Here is a 17,727-nt window from a genome sequence, read left to right as displayed (position 1 = left end):
TTGCTACCCCCTTTCTGTAGCCCAAACCTCGAGCAGTGGGAGACCGCGCTGCCCATGGCACATCTCGCCGACCAGGTCATGCTGACGGAGATGGCGGAACGTGCGAAGACAGCGTTTCGACTTCTAAACTGAGAATCCACTCCTACGCGCAAAAGAGCTAAATGAAAGTTTCGATCTTTCTCCCTCTCTCTCTACCCACAAGCTGAACATTCCGCTAAGAGGTAGAGAACAGATAGTTCCTTTTGATATACCTGCTGCGGACTGGTCTTTGCCCGCCTATAATAAGATGCGGATATGTCGGATGATTTATTTGATCGTAGGTTTTAACGCGACGAAACTACATCTCCGCTATGGGGCACGCCCTTTCTGAGCGCTCCGGATTAGTTTTGACCACGTGGGGATCCGTAACATGCGCGGAGATCTCGACACACAGGCGTTCTCGCTTTTCGCTTCAATCAAAAAAGCCGCCGCCACGGCTGGGTTCGAACCCGCGTCCTTGGGCGCGAATATGTTGCAAGTGTGTACCTGACTCCCAGCGTACAGATGGCTACTTCGATTTATATTTTTTGTTTCTTCATGGTGTACCTTAATACAGTGGCTTTTACGGGTTCTCGGTTTGTCCCATTTTTCTTGCCACCTACGTCGAAGCTGCAATCTCATCAATGGCTTAATACTTTGGTAAGGAAATTTCTGTACGAAGCTTTCAAGGATGGCAGTGGCAGCACTTCCGTCTGCGGCTTCCGTCGGAGGAATTGTTCAGTGGCCAGGAATCCAGCACACTTAACCTTCAAGTGCTGCTGCGTAGGCTGACATGAGCGCTTGTGCAAGGTAATCAGGGACTGCATTTTGAGAAAGTAGTTTGCATGATGACAATGCAATCCCTACAGCGTAACGAGCCCTTAAAATTGATTGAATAAATTGATTGGTTGCAGGGTTTAACGCGCCGACGCAATGCAGGCTATGAGGCGCGCCGTAGTGGAGGGCTCCGGATTAATTTTGAACACCTGGGGATCTATAACGTGCGCCCAAATCTCGTACACACGGGCGTTTTTGCTTTTCGCCTCCATCAGAAAATCGGCAGCCGCCGCGGCCGGAAATCGAACCCGCGACCTCGTGCTCAGCAGAACAACGCCTTAGCCACTGAGACACCACGGCAAGTAAATTTATCGAATCCTGTATTCAATACTCCGTTATGTGTTTTAGGGCAGAAATATTATACGCCAGTGAAAATATACGCCAGTGAAAATATACGCCAGTGAAAATGCTAGTGTTTTTGTTCACGGTTTTTGAACAGAAAAGGTTGGTTTGAGTACAGCATCAGTGCTGGCCCTGTTTTACTTTCGTCACTCTGACATTCGGCGCACCAGTATTCATGCTGGTGAGATTAAAAATGGTGAACGAGGATCGCTCCGGCAGCTTTTTTTTTTCTTTAGACTCGTAAAACATAATTGGCCAACGACCGGCTGTAGATTCGAGGGTGACAGGGAAATTGGTGAGTGCTGTTTCGTATGTGTGGGTTAAAGAATTGCAGTGCCACATGCTAGTGTAACTGCATATACTGTGTCGGGAATGGCTAGTGATGGTCGTTTAAGAAGGCCACGCGTCAACGCGTTTTGTAAGGAGGATTTCCAGGAAACCCGTGGGAATGATGTTGTTTGCACGGCGTGTGGTAAAGTTTTAAATGCGAATGCATTTCTTAGTCGAGCCATGTCAGGCGCCGTGCGGCGTCCACGCGCCCGCAGGTGTTATCTATCCGCTCTCACCCTCTCTCCCATAGCAACAGCTGCGAGCGCGCGCGCTCCTCCTCTCCCCTAGCAACCGGAGCAGGTGGTGCGGGCGGATCAGCGGCGAGTGAGTGGAGAGGAGGAGCGCGCTCGGGCGTGTGAGGGCGCTCGCATCGCGGGAGCTCGCCGGAGCTCCCGCGTGTGTGGGAGAGTGTAGGCGAGGGTAGGCGCGGTGCTTCGGTGCTTCTCCTCTCGACGCTCGCCCCACTCTCCCGTTCGCTCGGTCGCAAGTATATATAAATGGAATGTCTGCCGGCAACGTTACCTCGAGCAAGAAGTGTAATACAATCCAGTTCGAGCATTACACCTCTCGCTGGAGGTGACGTCACTGTAGTGGCTTCAACGTCATCTTCAACCGGAGGAGAAGAAGAAGCGGAAGACAAGGCTGCGAAGCGAAGAGCGCGTGATGCCGAACGCAAGCGCTTGAAGCGAGCTGCCGACGCCGAACTCCGTGCTCGGGAAGCCGCTGCGAAACGCCAACGCCGAGCCGAAGACCCCGAAATACGTGTTCGACATGTGCATTCGCATTTCCTCACGATTCCCTTCGGGGAGGTGGGGTGAATTTTTTCAAGCACGCTGGGCTTCGGGTATGGCTGCAGTTGAACGCACAATTGGGCTAGTTGGTAACTATTCATCTTGGTGTTGAAAGCGCCCACAAAACAGGGACGAAAATAGAAAAAAGACCACACGGCGCTAACTCGCAACTATTTGTTTAGTCGCAAGTCAACTAGAAAGGCTAAATATGGCTGGATTTTTACAATCTGTCATTCACAAGATAACTCCTAAGGTAATAAAAGGCGCAAAATCAGCCTGGGGGGAAGGGGTAAAATAAAAGAAGTGTAAAAAACCTGTCGTCATTTCGTATACGCACAAGATGTCGCACGGTCTAAAAAATGTCGCTGTGGTTTTTCGGCCCCAAACAACCTCACCAAGTTATGCGGCAAAATAGACAGAATGTTATCTTCTAGTACGAAACCCTCCAAAAAAAAAAAAAGCATGCCAAGCAATGCATACCTCGCCTTTTGTGTGCACGTGTAGTGCAACGTGTGTTGTTTATCTGATACCGTTGTCGTGTGGCCACACTTAAGTAGGCCAAACTGGGTGATACCTACATAGGTCTGTAGACACATAAATACGCTGAAAAATCAAAGCAAGGCTCCCAACCATGGGAACACTGTACCAAGCATGGGTGTTTGCCCATCTTCTGCTACGCGACAGTTTTGTTACGTCATCTTGAAAAACCGCGTCATCTTGAAAAACAGAGCTAATAGAAGTGTTTCACATAAAAAGATCCGGCGATAGATGTGTTAGTGCCACCTCAATTTTTTTAACAGACAAAGAGTAGTTTTATTTGTGCCACTTATTGCAATCGTAGCGATTTTTGATATCTTATGGCTTCTCTTTTTTGCCCTTCCTCTTCCAATTGTCGCCTGTTCCCCGGGAAGTGTATATTCACTGTAAAAGATGGTTTTTAACTTGGGCGAGATGAACGCATGCCACGTGAGACGTTGTCGGTATATTTTGTGTTTCTTTTCAATAAACAAATAGTTGCAAGTATGCGCCATGTCGTCTCTTTCTACCTTCGTTTCTGTTTTGTGAGCTCTTTCAACATCAAGTTAATCACATATTAGCGTCACCTTAGAAGCTTTGTGTTGTACTTGTCTAAACAGCTGAAAAGCATCAGCATTTAGTCGCAGTTCCAGTCGCTACATGGGGTCTAAGGCTATTAAGTAAGCAAGACTTGCAGTTTTTATACAGTTGACGGGATAGAATGCGTAAAAAATTGTTGTTTTCGTGCATTTTGTTTTGGTTATTTAATAAGCAGGTGGTAAGCTAACTTTTTGTCCAATAAAACAACTAAAAATTGTGTTTACTTGGACAAGCTTTCCCCCAAGTAAGGCACGAAGATCGATCGAAAGCCTCGTTTGCATAATAAAACGTATGCGCTCTTCTCTGCACTGCAATTCAAAACGTTTTATTTGGCCCGTTTGGAGAGCTTACTAAAGCCAAGCCGTGTTGCGTCACTCAAATAGGCGAATGACATGAAATAAAGATTATTTGATCGTCATCAACGCAGAGTGACAGACTGACTGAAAGTGAAATGTTCAAAGATAATACTGATTTTACGACAAGAAGGGTGCAGCTTAAGATGAGTATTTTAGGACTACCCTGGAGTGTCTTAAGCACGTTTCAAGCAATTCCGCAATTTTTATCAAGCAGAATATCATGCCATGTTCCAAACGTTTTTCATACCGGCAAACATCGACTTTCAGTGCTGCTGGTGCGCAAAAGCGTACCTTACATCGGCCTCGAATGCGACAAAGCAGACATGTGTTGACCACCCGCATAGAAGAGCTGCTATATTTCATTAAATTCGATTAAGGCGAAGACCAGTTACTCGAGATGGGGGGACGCAGTAAGGAATTTCTGAGGCAAAGAAGGGACTCCGCGGGACAAGAGCGGTTGGAGGTCGATAGGAGAGGTCAATGGGAGGGAGGTGGGAGAGAGAGCCCACTAGATCCACTGTAGCCCTTCGCCCTGCAGTGTATTTATTGGGATGTTGTTGTTGTTGCCGTGGATGGTGGTGATGAGCATTACGGATTTTTTGAATGCGAAAGCTATAACGCCCCACTGCGGGAAAATCCATAGTCCGACGTCGGCGTGACAAGTTTTTTTTTTTTTTTTTGTTCCAGGAATGGCTGACGGATGAAGGAGCATAAAAGAAAAGAAAATTGGAGAACATTGGTAAGATTCCAACCCCGGGCCTACGTAATGCGAGTTCGCCATGCATCCCGCGCATTACAATCGATCTTTGGCCCTCCCTAACTAAAGGTGGATTTAGTGAACGCAATACAGTACTATGGTGGGCCAGCTCGGGACCAGATACTGAACAATATAGAACCACGCACATTTTGACAAAGCATAAACCAGAGATCTACACAACACTTCCTGACTTCCAACTGATCATTTAATTTGCAATTAAGTAATAAAGACCACACACCCACATGAAAAGTCACGCTAACAAAGAAGTGAATATTGTAAATACAACTGCAGACCACATTTAGATTCTCAAAGCTAACGCCTAATCGGTGTTGCCTTAGCCTCCAGAAATGGTATTTCCTTCCGGGAAATTATGAACGATGGCACGCTAACGCCGTTATTGTCCCCTCCTTCTATTTTCGCAGCTTCAACAAGTTCTCACCTGATCTGGTTTTGACATTTTAACATAACGGTCGTTTTATCGAAGTCAGAGAACGTCCATCAAACAGCAGACAGTCACGGACGTTCAGACCCACGTGGCCTTGAGAGAGTCGACGGACGTTGTAATCATGTTCTTTGAACGTGTCATTCAGGCATCTGGGTGCTTAGCCGACATGTGTTCCTTACCACAAGTCATATGGGTCCGGAATAAAATGCATTTTTCCAAATTTACTTTTCTAGAATGCATTTGGAATGGCAATTCAGAAATCTTTGTTTATGCTTTGGGTCCCACTTGTTTTCGCAGCGGGTGGATATTACTTTTAAGTGCAATGCACTTCTTAAGCGACCCTGAACCTGCGTCCACCGGCGATGCCCGCGCACGTGGAGATGGGCGCGCGCTGCCTGGCGGCTGACATGGCACATACCCACGTGGGGGATTGGCCAAGAATCGGGCGTGAGAAAGGCTAATGCACCCGCTTAAAGGAGTACTGACACGAAATTTCAAATCTGAGATCCACTCTAGCAAACAAGTACAACGACAACACAAATAGGTGTTGTTTGAGGGTGGCTGAGGGTGGCGTGGCCTTCGTCAGGCAACTGGTTTGCCTCTAGCCATGCCCCCCAAGGCAATGTTTTGTAATATTGCCTTGAATAAACTTGAACTTGAACTTGTCTGTGAATAAATGCATCTTTCTTTCTTTGTAGTTGTGTGTGTGTGTGTGTGTGATCTCTCTTCCGCGAACATTACCGAACCGCGCAAATTCAACTCGTGCATTCGCACTTTCACATTCTTCCCCTCGGGGAAATGCGGGGAATTTTTCTTAGCTGTGATGCTCTGTTAGGGGCCGAAAACGCTGCGCTTACATCAACTAGCTGACCAATCTTCTTCAGGTTGTGGAAGAACGTCGGGGGCTCCGGAAGAGAGGCGGGTGTAGGGGGTGGGATGTTATAGGTGGGATCTTGGGACCTTCGTGGTGCCGAAAAGCCTTCAAGTGAGACGAACGAGATCTAGTACGTGTTAATCGGTTTATCTTCTCACGATAAATATAAGAAAGAAGTTCAAAATTGAAACAAAGCGCTAATTCCAAAATAAAAGCGTAAAGCTAGTTTTGAGCACACGCGAGAAGGAACCCGTAAAAAAATTGGCCGCGTATCTGCTTACTTCACTGCAAATGTCGTCGAAAGACAATAAATAGTCTGCTGCCACTGCTTCCACGCAAAATTCGGTTCACTCCCCCTTCCCACCCCTCGTGCTCTTCCCCTCCATTTCGATACTCCTACGAGAAAGACGAAGGAGGTTTGCTAAAGTCAATTCGATTTTCCCGCGCTCCACTGGTCGCGCCATCTACTGAAGCATTTTGTTACTGCTGAACTTGAATCACTGCCACGAGGTCCATGCTCGCACGAGCTCCTTTTTGTATTTTCGGATAAGAACATTGTGTTCAACATGTATTTTTTATTTGCTATCAAATATTCAGCACACATTTATTTTCAATTAAAAGAACCCTGCGGGTACCAGTTGTGCTTTGAGGCTTTGCCTCAAATATACCTAAAGTTTTGTTTTTACTGAACAATGTTGACAAGTACCAAGTATGCTTCCAACTTTAGTGGTTCGGGAAAGTTTTGGCTGTATATACTTCCCGTTCAAGAGCTCTCACAGCAAAGCTGCATACCTCTACCACCCAACGGTTTCATCTCAGTGAGAAAAAAGGCCAAGGCGCCAAGAATACACTCACACACTGCACCCTCCCTAGGTTTCCCGTGTTAAAAATATTAGAAGAGGAAGAGGTGGCTATTAGCAGCTGCCCTTAACTATCACCATCATTGTAAAGTCACATCCGCCATTAAAACGAATCACCCACGTCCCGCGGTCCCCGCCTCGGTTCTTCAACAAAATGGTGCCGTGACCAGGATCAAGGGATAATATAGTTGAAGACCTGAGTGCGCACCGCCCCACAGCGATGACGTGAGTGACCACAACGATGGGACTAGATTGTGACCGCTGACTACGGACCGCAGGCCGACGCGACTACCCAAGGATCAATTGAGGCCTCGCCAAGCGACCAACGATCAGACTGCCTCAACAACGCTACGGACTATTAACGGACGGCTGCCGGGACCAACGAAAGAAACGGGTTAGGTTTCTCGCCTACCATGACTCATCTCGGCGACCAACAGATATTAACGACGCCGAGCATCGGCATGGAGGCCCTTCGCGAACGAAGAAACCTAATCCGCAACGACGCCACTACCCTGATCAAGGACAGAAAATCACGGATGAATACCGAGACACCATCAATCGGTGAGCTTATTTCGCTCAAGAAAAGGCTAATGAAAAAACATGTGCTCCTAAAAAAGCTGGACAGCGAGATTGAAGTACTTATCGACTTGGATGATTTAGAGAAAGAATATGAAGCCGCCTATGAATTCGAAGATCTTATCCTGTTGACGAAATTTAGAATGGAGCGATTGTTTCCAGAATTGGAAAAGTATTCTACCGATGACATCGTTACAATAGCCCTGGAAAAGCAGGATGGTATCGTAAACGTCAATGAATCGGCTTTGGAAAACAGTCACCTTATGAACGAAAAGAACAATTTGACGACGCCTCTGAAAGAACTTCATCATCAGCCAGAAGTCAGGGAACAAGCTGTTTCCTTCAAGCAAGGGACTAGTTCAAAGAATAACCAAGTGGAGGCACCCGTTCCTGTTGCTCGCTCAGACAACTGCAACCCCGACGATAAAATTTCTCGATTACCTGCAACAAAAAGGACGAATAATTTGATCAACGAGACGGCTGTGCAGGAACCTGCTGATCGATCTTGTGTACAAGTTTTTAGCGACAAGACGACGACATCAATGTGCAAGAAACGGCCTAATGAAAAAAAGACATCCCCCTCGCGAGGGGCACGATCAAATGCACAGCATTTCCGAGGGGGTGCGCCGGCAAGTCGTATCTCTTGATCGCGGGACCCGTGTCGCCATCTTTTGGAAGCGCGGGACAACTTGTGGCGCTTTCGAAACAAACGAGAAATGAGTGAAGGATATAAGGCGCGTTCGGTGCATTGAAATCTGTGTCGGTTTCGTAGCTCGGTCGGTTGTGCGCCGGGCACCTTGCGTTCCGCCCGCGGCGTCATGGGTTCGAAACCGGGCGCCGAAAAATGTTATTTCTTCCTGGCTGCGGACTACGACAAGGCGCGCCTGCGGACTACGACAGGGCGCGCATGCGGACTACGACAAGGCGCGCATGCGGACTACGACAGCGCACGCCAACGCCGCGTGACATTGTGAGTTACTAAAATGCAATGCATTTAAAACCACAGGTTAACGCAGAAGGACAGCAGAGCTATCGAAGCCAAAGAAGAAACTCAGGCTCACCCATGGAGACGCCGGATAGATGTCGCCTTTTCTGCAGCAAAGGTTTGAAAAGAATTTTACTGGCCCAGGTAAAACGTGGAAATGTGAAGACACCGACTTCCAAACGAAGACCACAAAAACAGCGAAACGCCGGGGCCCCACTATGCACACAGGCAACTAACAGAAGTAAGGTTTCCCCAAAGCAGCTGACCAACTGGCGTCTGATTGAAATAACGAGAAAGGAAAGGTGTGCGATGAACATCCGGACGAAAGGACCCAACCGGCACAGTAGTTCCCCCAACACACGCCAGGCTGTCCGATGCGCATTCAGCAATATGCTTCCGCGGGAATCGCTACGTGATTATCGAGGACGACCGACGCTCCAGACACACCGCTTACGACGGTCTGATTCCACAGAGCGGCTGTGCCACCGACGCTGGAAACAGAGGTGGAGACAGAGTGCAGCTACCACGGACATTACATCGATTTGATTCATGGACTGATTAATGAACTGTAATGAGCTTTGCTGTTCGGTGCAACGAAGGGAGCGACGCTAAATGGCCACTGAAAACTCTAGTTTCAGCACCTCCCTGTGCTAATCGCGTGGCCGGAGGATGTTAAAAATATTAGAAGAGGAAGAGGTGGCTATAAGCAGCTGCCCTTAACTATCACCATCATTGAAAAGTTCCATCCACCATTAAAAGGAATCACCCACGTCCCGCGGTCCCCGCCTCGGTTCTTCAACATCCCGTTAGTGGAGATGGCCCTATGGCGATTGTAAGATCCACTCCGGCTTCTCTCCTTCCCTCATGATGGTCTGGGTGCATATTTTTTGGGAGGCTTGCGACGTAGACATCCCTCGACAAGCGGTATTCCAAAGACTCCACAGTAGCGTACACTGATGCCACCCGATACCATCGTTACGGAGAAGCAGCGGTTGCAGTGGTCACCTCAAGGGATCAACCACTCACCAGTCTCACAATAAAGACCGGTTCTATCCATGAAGCGGAAGAAGTGGCGATTGCCTTGGCTATAACAAAAACCACCGCGATTACGATAATCACCGATTGTCAAGCGGCATGCAGAAGCTACGCGGCTGGTGCAGTTTCTTCAGCAGCACTGCGCCTCCTTCCTATTCCTTCTTATTGCCTATTTCCTTCCTACCCCTTCCTATCGCACGGTCAGTATCGTGTGGACCCCTGCCCTCCGATATCCCGGGCAACGACACAGCCCATGCATTGGCCCGCGCTCTCACCCACCGGGCCTAGGAGGAGCACAGTCCAACGCCGATTGAGACCTTCCAGGAAATAACCCAATAATATAGATTATGTAGAAGGACCTTACCCGCCGCCCAAGGCAGTTTGTCTAAAATGCAGGAAAACACATTAAGACGAATTCAAACAAACACGTTCCCAAATCCAGTACGACTAAATCATCTATTCCCCACACAATGCTCCCCGGAGTGTGCATTTTGCGGCAATTCAGGCACAGCTCTATCACATCGTCTGGGAGTGCAACCGGAACCCCGACCTTCCCCCCATTCCCAACGCTTCCCGTGAGCAGTGGGAGAGCATGTCATACAGCTCGAGCCTCGACGACCAGATGATCTTGGTTGACCGAGCGGCCAGAGCCAGGATTGCCCATGGACTTCCGGACTAGGAAGTCACCCCGCAATTTATTTTTGCTCATTAAAGTTTCTTCCTCCTTCTCCTCTGCTCTTCCGCTTCTCTTCATCATGATTTTAAATGCATAGCATTTTAGTAACTCACAATGTCACGCGGCGTTGGCGTGCCTTGTCGTAGTCCGCATGCGCGCCTTGTCGTAGTCCGCATGCGCGCCTTGTCGTAGTCCGCACGCGCGCCCTGTCGTAGTCCGCAGCCTATGTCCGCAGCCAGGCCACTCACTATAAATGAGATAACAGTTTCCGGCGCCCGGTTTCGAACCCATGACGCCGCGGGCGGAACGCAAGGTGCCCGGCGCACTACCGACCGAGCCACGAAACCGACACAGATTTCGATGCACCGAACGCGCCTTACATCCTTCACTCATTTCTCGTTTGTTTCGAAAGCGCCACAAGTTGTCCCGCGCCTCCAAAAGATGGCGACACGGGTCCCGCGATCGCGAGATACGACTTGCCGGCGCACCCCCTCGGAAATGCTGTGCATTTGATCGTGCCCCTGGCGAGGGGGATGTCTTTTTTTCATTCCGTTAGCGGTGTTCGGCCGGATCACGGCAAGCGAACGGCTGCTGAGTAATTGGCAGCTGGTGTTCAGCTGGAGATCAGCCGACGTAAAGTCTCAAGTTATCCCTCATTCTTTCTGCAAGCGGTTTACAGCCGAAAAATGGCCCGCGTCTGTTCGTCGGTAACTTACTTCTGGAAACTAGAGTTTTAAAAAAAGCCGTTAGGGAGCCGAGCGATTCCGACTTGTTTTTCATCCGCTCGGTGTTTCTACGCTTTCAATGAAGAAATTTGGTTTGTCAAGCAGTAATGAGTGGTACTAGGTGAACCGCCAAGTGTCATGTACTCACTGGGGATTACCAGTTACCATTTTAGGCCATGAAAATAAAATTTATTGCCAAAAGGAGACTGCCGCACCGACTTGTCAGCTAAGCCTCGCCAGTCGCAGCTCTACCACGGTTCGCCCTCCGGCCTCGTCGACGCATGAGCTCGATGGTATTTCTTCATCATGAATGGCTGGCTGTCAGAGCGACATTTTCGCCTGTGTATTTCACGGCTAAGCGCGCGCATATCACCCGTTGCAGGTTCATGCGTGCACGGGTTGGGCGTGGAAGGAGGGGGCATGCACGCCCAGCTAGGCTTCATGCCCGTGCCGGTGACATGCCCGTTGTGCTAGAAGTCTCGGCGGCTCAATGCGACATGTCAGCTGTTCTTCGTGGTCGAACAGTTCGGGTTGGTGTTGGTGTGTTACACAGGCAGTAAGATGCCTGCGACGCGGGAGAGAGATGGACAGCCACATGTTTGTCCTTCCAGGTTCTGACTCGCACTGCACAGACGCATGTCGTTCGCTAGGAGTCGGAAGAGCGGGAACTGAAGGAACGTCGGTTCAAATGGGCACGAAAACAACGGAAAGCCGCTACCGTTGCCGCCGCAAGTTCCAGCTCGTCGAGTAGCTGCGAATCCCTTGCGGAGGAACAGCAATTTGCTCGCTTGGAACGACAAAGTGAGCAATTATTTGTTGTTCAGGTGTTCAGGTTGAAGGGCTTTGAGGGCGTCATCTTAACATTCCTCGCCGAGTACCACCACAGCCAGGACCGTGTAACGCCCTGCATTTCCACAAAAATGCAGATCTCGCGGAAGTTCCGCGTGTAATCGCTATAGTGGCGTAAATGGGGATAACTGGTCGCACGAAATTTTGGAAAAACTAAAAAAATGAAAAAACAAAAATATGGAAAATGGCAAAACGTGTAACGCCCTGTAAATCGAAGACTGTAAATCGAAGAGCCCCGTAAGATGCCTACGACGCTGGAGGGAAACTGGCAACACCATGTTTGTCCGAAAGCTGGAGTCCCTCCAGGGTTCAGTCAGCTGGTTGGCTAGGAAGTATACCCAATCGAAAATTACAAACAAACGTGTTTTGCTTCGTGCGCTCAGTGGACTAGGAGGAGGAATCAACTTTTACTGAGCCCAAAAAGAAATCGGTGATGCACGCTGGCACCAGACGGGATGGTTCCCTAGTTACGGGACCCATATGTTCCCAGCAGCTCCTGGCCCCTGTCTGTCAGTGCGAGCTGAGTCGGCAGGGCGGGGCTGGTCAACAAGGTCTCCCATCGCTCAAGGGGTTGGGGATTGGGGGTGTTGTGGGGAAGGAAAGGAGGGGGGGGGGTCTTGAGTTCTGTACACTCTGCCAAGATGTGCGGCAGGGTGCCCCTCTCTCTTTTGCAAAACGGACAGAGCGTATCGCGTTCCGCAGGGTACATGCGGTTCATCAGTACGGGATGCGCAAGCGATCCCGCCTGCGCTCGACGCAGGATCGTCTGTTGTTGCCGAGTCAGTTTGGGGTGCGGTTCCGGCAGTCTGCACCTCTCCTCTCGGTACATCCGGGTAATATCCCGAAAGCTTGTAACCGGGTGCGGTAGCTCTTCCGGCTCGTGCTCGGCCCGCATTGACATTTCTCGGGTATGGTAGTCGGCGATGGTGTTGCCTGCTACCCGCGAGTGAGCCGGGACCCACACGAGCTCTATGGCTGTTCCCGGTGGCTTGCACTTGGATAGAATGGCTCGGGCCGCGGAGGAGATTACCCCGCTGCGGAAGCTTCCGTACGCTGTCATTGAGTCGGTGACCACGCTGTCCACGCACGGCCGTGCGAGTACCAGGGCCACGGCCACTCCCTCGGCAACTGCGGGGTCTGTTATCTTCAGGGAAGCGCTGTCGATCAGCCGGTCTCTGGACATAACTACCGCCGCTGCACGGTCGCTGTGTTTTCGGAGCGAGGCGTCCGCGTAGAGGACCCTGGGGTTCTCTTCCAGCTTCCGGGCCATTGCTTTTGCCCGCGCGGTGCGCCTCTGAGCAATGATGCCCTTCTCGAAGAACTTAAAAACAAACTAACTGGAACACAGCTCCCAATACCTTTCACCGGAGCGTACAAAGGTAGACCAAATGAGCTCCTGGATAAGGAAATCTCAAAGGAAGAGGTCTACAGTGCAATGTTAGCAGCAAAGAAGAACACGACACCAGGGTTTGATGGCATAACAAACTCAATGATCCGAAATCTCGGCGATCGCCAGGTGGAGGAGCTGACTGAGTACCTGAAGGAGCAATTATGGACAAAGGGCGAAGTCCCGCCGGAATGGAAACATTCGGACGTAGTCAAAATTCCGAAACAAGGAAAACCACCAGGAATTGATGCTCTCAGGCCCATATCCCTTACGTCCTGCTTGGGGAAGGTGTTTGAAAGGATCGTCGCGAACAGACTAGTCAACTATCTAGAAAATAACGACATGATACCGCCTAGCATGCTGGGCTTTAGGACTGGACTTTCCACACAAGACGCCTTCCTAATACTGCGAGAGGAAGTGCTGCAAAACATCCCCAAGGGAGGCGAACACCTCGTTCTAGCCTTAGATCTGAAAGGTGCCTTGGATCATGTCTCACACCAGGCCATCTTGGAGGCACTGAATGAACTGCATTGTGGGGAGCGAGCATACAATTATGTAAAAGCCTTCCTATCGGATCGCACCGCGTCCATAGGAATAGGAGACATTCGATCCAATCCCTTTCCTATGCCCAACAAAGGGACGCCGCAGGGCTCCGTAATCTTTTTTTTTGCGATTTTGATCATGGTATTACCATGATCAAAATCGCAAAAAATACTGCAAACCATTCCCGACACAGGCTTTACCCTTTACGCCGACGATATAACAATCTGGGCTACTAAAGGATCACTGGCTGGGTGGAAAACCTGGCTGCACAAAATGGGTTACAATGCGCACCAGAAAAATCCGAAGTTATCCGAATCCACGGCACCCGCTATGTAAGCCCAGGGACAATAAACATTAAGCTTGGAGATTACACAATACCCGAAAAAGATCAAATACGAGTCCTAGGGATGTTTATACAAAGTAATGGCAAGGGAAACTTCACCATAGAAAGGATAAAGAAGTCAACTGTGCAAATTGCAAGAATAGTGAGAAGAATAACTAAAAAAATCACCCGCATTTCCCCGAAGGGGAGCATGGGGAAGTGCGAATGCACGGGTGATGCTATGAGGGGGAGTTATGTTGAGCTGCGTTGGCATTCGCCCGTTAGTTGCATTTAACACCCCGCGTGATCAAGTGGGGATTCACACACCCCGTTAGTCCCTCTCTGGAAATCTTGGTGAATTAAAGTGTATGTTCGAGAGGGAATGAAATCTCTCTCTCTCTCTCTCACACACACACACACACACACACACACACACACACACACACACACACACACACACACACACACACACACACACACACACGCACACGCACACGCACACGCACGCACACACGCACACACGCACGCACGCACACACGCACACGCACACACGCACACACGCACACACACACACACACACACACACACACACACACACGTAAAGTGCCACAGTATTTAGTTACACATCAGCACCTGCAGGTGTTTTCTATGTACTCGACCGCCACGATCAGTGCTTTATGGTCGCTGAAATGAACCGTTAGAGGTTGTTCTATGACGGCGCGTATCTGACAGTTCCTCGCAAAGGCCAGGAGATTCCTGGCCAATCCCCCACTTGGGTATGCCCCCCCCCCCTCCCCCACGTGGGTATTCCTGGCCTTTGCAGTTCCTCGCAAAGGCCAGGCCGAGAGGAATCCCTTCAAAGGAGATTCCTTGCGAGGAGATTCCTGGCCAATCCCCCACGTGGGTACGTCCATGTCAGCGGCCAGGCAGCGCGCGCCCATCTCCCCCCGTTGCCAAGGAAGACGAGGAGCGCGCGCACCCGCAGCTGTTGCTATGTGGACGGACGGCGGTCAACGGAATTCAGGGTCGCTTATAAAGTGCATTCGCACTTAAAAACAGAGCCGGCCTCAAGGAAGAAGAAACTCTGCGCATTATGCAGGCCTTGGTAGTCAGCCGCCTGGCATATAGCTTGCCTTTCCACTGCCTTAACAGACAAGAGACTGATCAAGCCAATGTCATACTCCGCACGGCTTACAAAGCAGCCCTCAGTCTCCCTAACTATACATCAAATGAAAAGCTGATGAGCTTGGGTGTATCCACCACCTTTGAAGAAATCAGAGAGGCACTCCTCATCTCGCAAAAACAACGCCTGGAAAAAACAAAAGCTGGCAGGGCTATCCTGCAAAGAGTGGGGTCCCCCGCGGACGTACACTCGATTATTGACAAAGTGGACATGAGCAGAGAAGTACGAACACGACTGAAAGTGCTCCCCCTACCTCGAAACACGGACCCCTGCCTGCACAAAGAGAGAATAGCACGAGTAGCCTTCCTACGGAAACAACTTGAAAACAAAAAAAAATGTCATCTACACCGACGCTGCTTTCTACAGCGGGAAAAATGCCTCAATAGTTATAATTGATCACGAAGGAGCCATCAAGGATTGCCTCACGCTAAAAGATACCACTGCCGACGAAGCCGAAACTGGTACGTGCTCTCCTCCTGGCAATAAGGTTGAAGGATCCCCCTTCGAGCATAAAGGGTTCGCGAGCCCCAACCCGCCCGACGAAGTAACGCCGATCCGCATGAGAACAAATCACCGGTTTATTCCGGGAAAACCAAGGTAGGAAAAAACAAACAAAGCAAGTTGAGAGCAATGTAAAAAGAGTACAGCAAGCAATCACGGAAACCGCGTAAAGAAAACAGGGCGGTTGACGCCCTGCTTGTCCAGAAAGTTACAGCGTGGTGCCGTACACTCACGACGACGTCTCCAGTCACTTGGGCCGACGACGGGTAAAGAGCGTCGCCGCAGACGCTGGTTGCTCCTCGCTATCCGGGCGTCATTGCTGTGGCTGGCCGCCCGTCGGTCCCGTCCGCAGCCCGCGGTAGCAGCCGCTCTCGCGTGTGCCCCGGTGCGCACTCCCCCCCGGATCTCCTGTGAGCGCTGCTTTTACGCCACTCCGTTGGTTGTGCGCATGTTCCGGGTTGTATGCGCACTACACGTATTTGTCCCGTCTCACTGTTCATCACACACGCGCGCATGGGCTCATGACGCACTGACGCCACTATCGCTGTTCGACGCGCGCACTTCACCGTAATCACCGTGCGCGGGCGCTCGTAGGGGCTGCGTCCCTACAAGGTATGGGCAGCATAAGAACCAAAGCCTCCAAATAGTCACAGATTCCAAAAAGGCTACGCAAAACCTTATGAATGGAAGAATTTACAAGCGACTTAAAAAATTAGAGCCGAAAATGTCGAATCAATTTCACCGCATTGTCTGGACTCCGGGACACGAGGAGCTGGAGGGAAACGAGAGGGCCGACCAGGCTGCGCGCGATCTTACAAACAGCGCGGCTAACAGTCCTAGCCTTCTGCAGCCCCTCCTAAGTGGCTTTGGCGAACGCCTCACTGTCCAAAGAGGTGAACGAGCCCTTTTCCCCAACCCGGACAAGAACCTCTCTGGCGCAGAAGCTCAAACGCTGAGGCAAATCCAGACGAACACTTATCCTAACACTTAACGGTATCCTAACAAATACCGGCTATCCAAATTGTTCCCTCAAACACACACAGACGCATGCAATAAATGCGGAAACCCTTCCAACTTATTTCACGCAACATGGGCCTGCCCTATTATCATCTGGCCTTCAAGAAACAACCCCACAAATACGGTCGCGCTATGGGAGGCAGCTCTGGCCAGAAGAGTCTGGGGCCCTGGAAGGAGGGAACCACCCCTAAGACAATCGCGCCACCTGCTTTTTTTCCTAATAATAACGTTTCATCTCTCTCTCTCTCTCGTCATCCTTGCCCGGCGTCATGTTCCGGGGAAGGGGTTTGGTCAGAATGCTCATCTTCCAGTCTTCCGGAAGGGCTGCCTTGATGGGTACTGGCTCGATCTGCCAACCTATCTTGCGTAGGACGGCTCGTCCGTGCTCCGTGTGACTGAGCCGGATTCTCTGATTCGAAATGTGGGCTTCGATGAGTTCCTCCACCGTGTTGTGGGTGCCCATGTCTAGCAGTCTTTGCGTGGACGAGTATATGGGAATGCCGAGTGCTTGCTTCGTTGCCTTGCGAAGCATAGTGTTTAGGGTGTCCCTATTCGCCTTCGTCAGCTGGAGATACGGGGCGGAGTAGGTAACCCGCGACACGACGAACGCGCGTACCAGGCGCATGGCATCGTCCTCTTTCAGGCCTCGGTTTCTGTTAGATACCCTCCGAATCATACTGAGTATCTGTTCGAGTGTAGGCTTGATCTTTCTGACGGCGGTGTATGCCTTCCCGTCGCTCTGAAGTAGTAGGCCGAGAATCCGAATCTGCTGAGTTGGCTTGATGGCCGTTCCGTCGATGGTGATGGTCACGTTCGGCAGCGGCTCCTTCTTAGGTTTCCCCGGTTGGATCATGAGCAGCTCAGATTTCTGAGGAAGGCAGCTCAGTCCGCACGACTTGGCGTACTCATGCACGGTCATTGCCGCCCGCTGCAAGGCTTCCTCCATCCAGGCATCGGACCCGGCTCGGGCCGTCCACACCGTAATGTCGTCGGCGTAAAACGCGTGGTCCACGCCTTCGATTTGCTTGAGTAGATCGGGCAGGGGCAGGAGGGCCAGATTGAAGAGCAGGGGCAACATGACGAACCCCTGAGGGGTGCCCCTATCGCCGAGCTCGATAGGGTCCGATTTCATATCCCCTATCCTGATGGTCGCCGTTCGGTTTGACAGAAAATCTTTTATGTAGCCGAATGTCTTGCGGCCG

The sequence above is a fragment of the Haemaphysalis longicornis genome, unplaced genomic scaffold (genome assembly GCF_048455015.1).
Source record: "Haemaphysalis longicornis isolate Haplotype H1 unplaced genomic scaffold, Haemaphysalis longicornis Haplotype H1 scaffold_9, whole genome shotgun sequence".
In the NCBI taxonomy this organism is placed as follows: Eukaryota; Metazoa; Arthropoda; class Arachnida; order Ixodida; family Ixodidae; genus Haemaphysalis; species Haemaphysalis longicornis.
The sequence above is the reverse complement of the archived record's forward strand: the minus strand, read 5'-3'. Positions refer to the sequence as shown.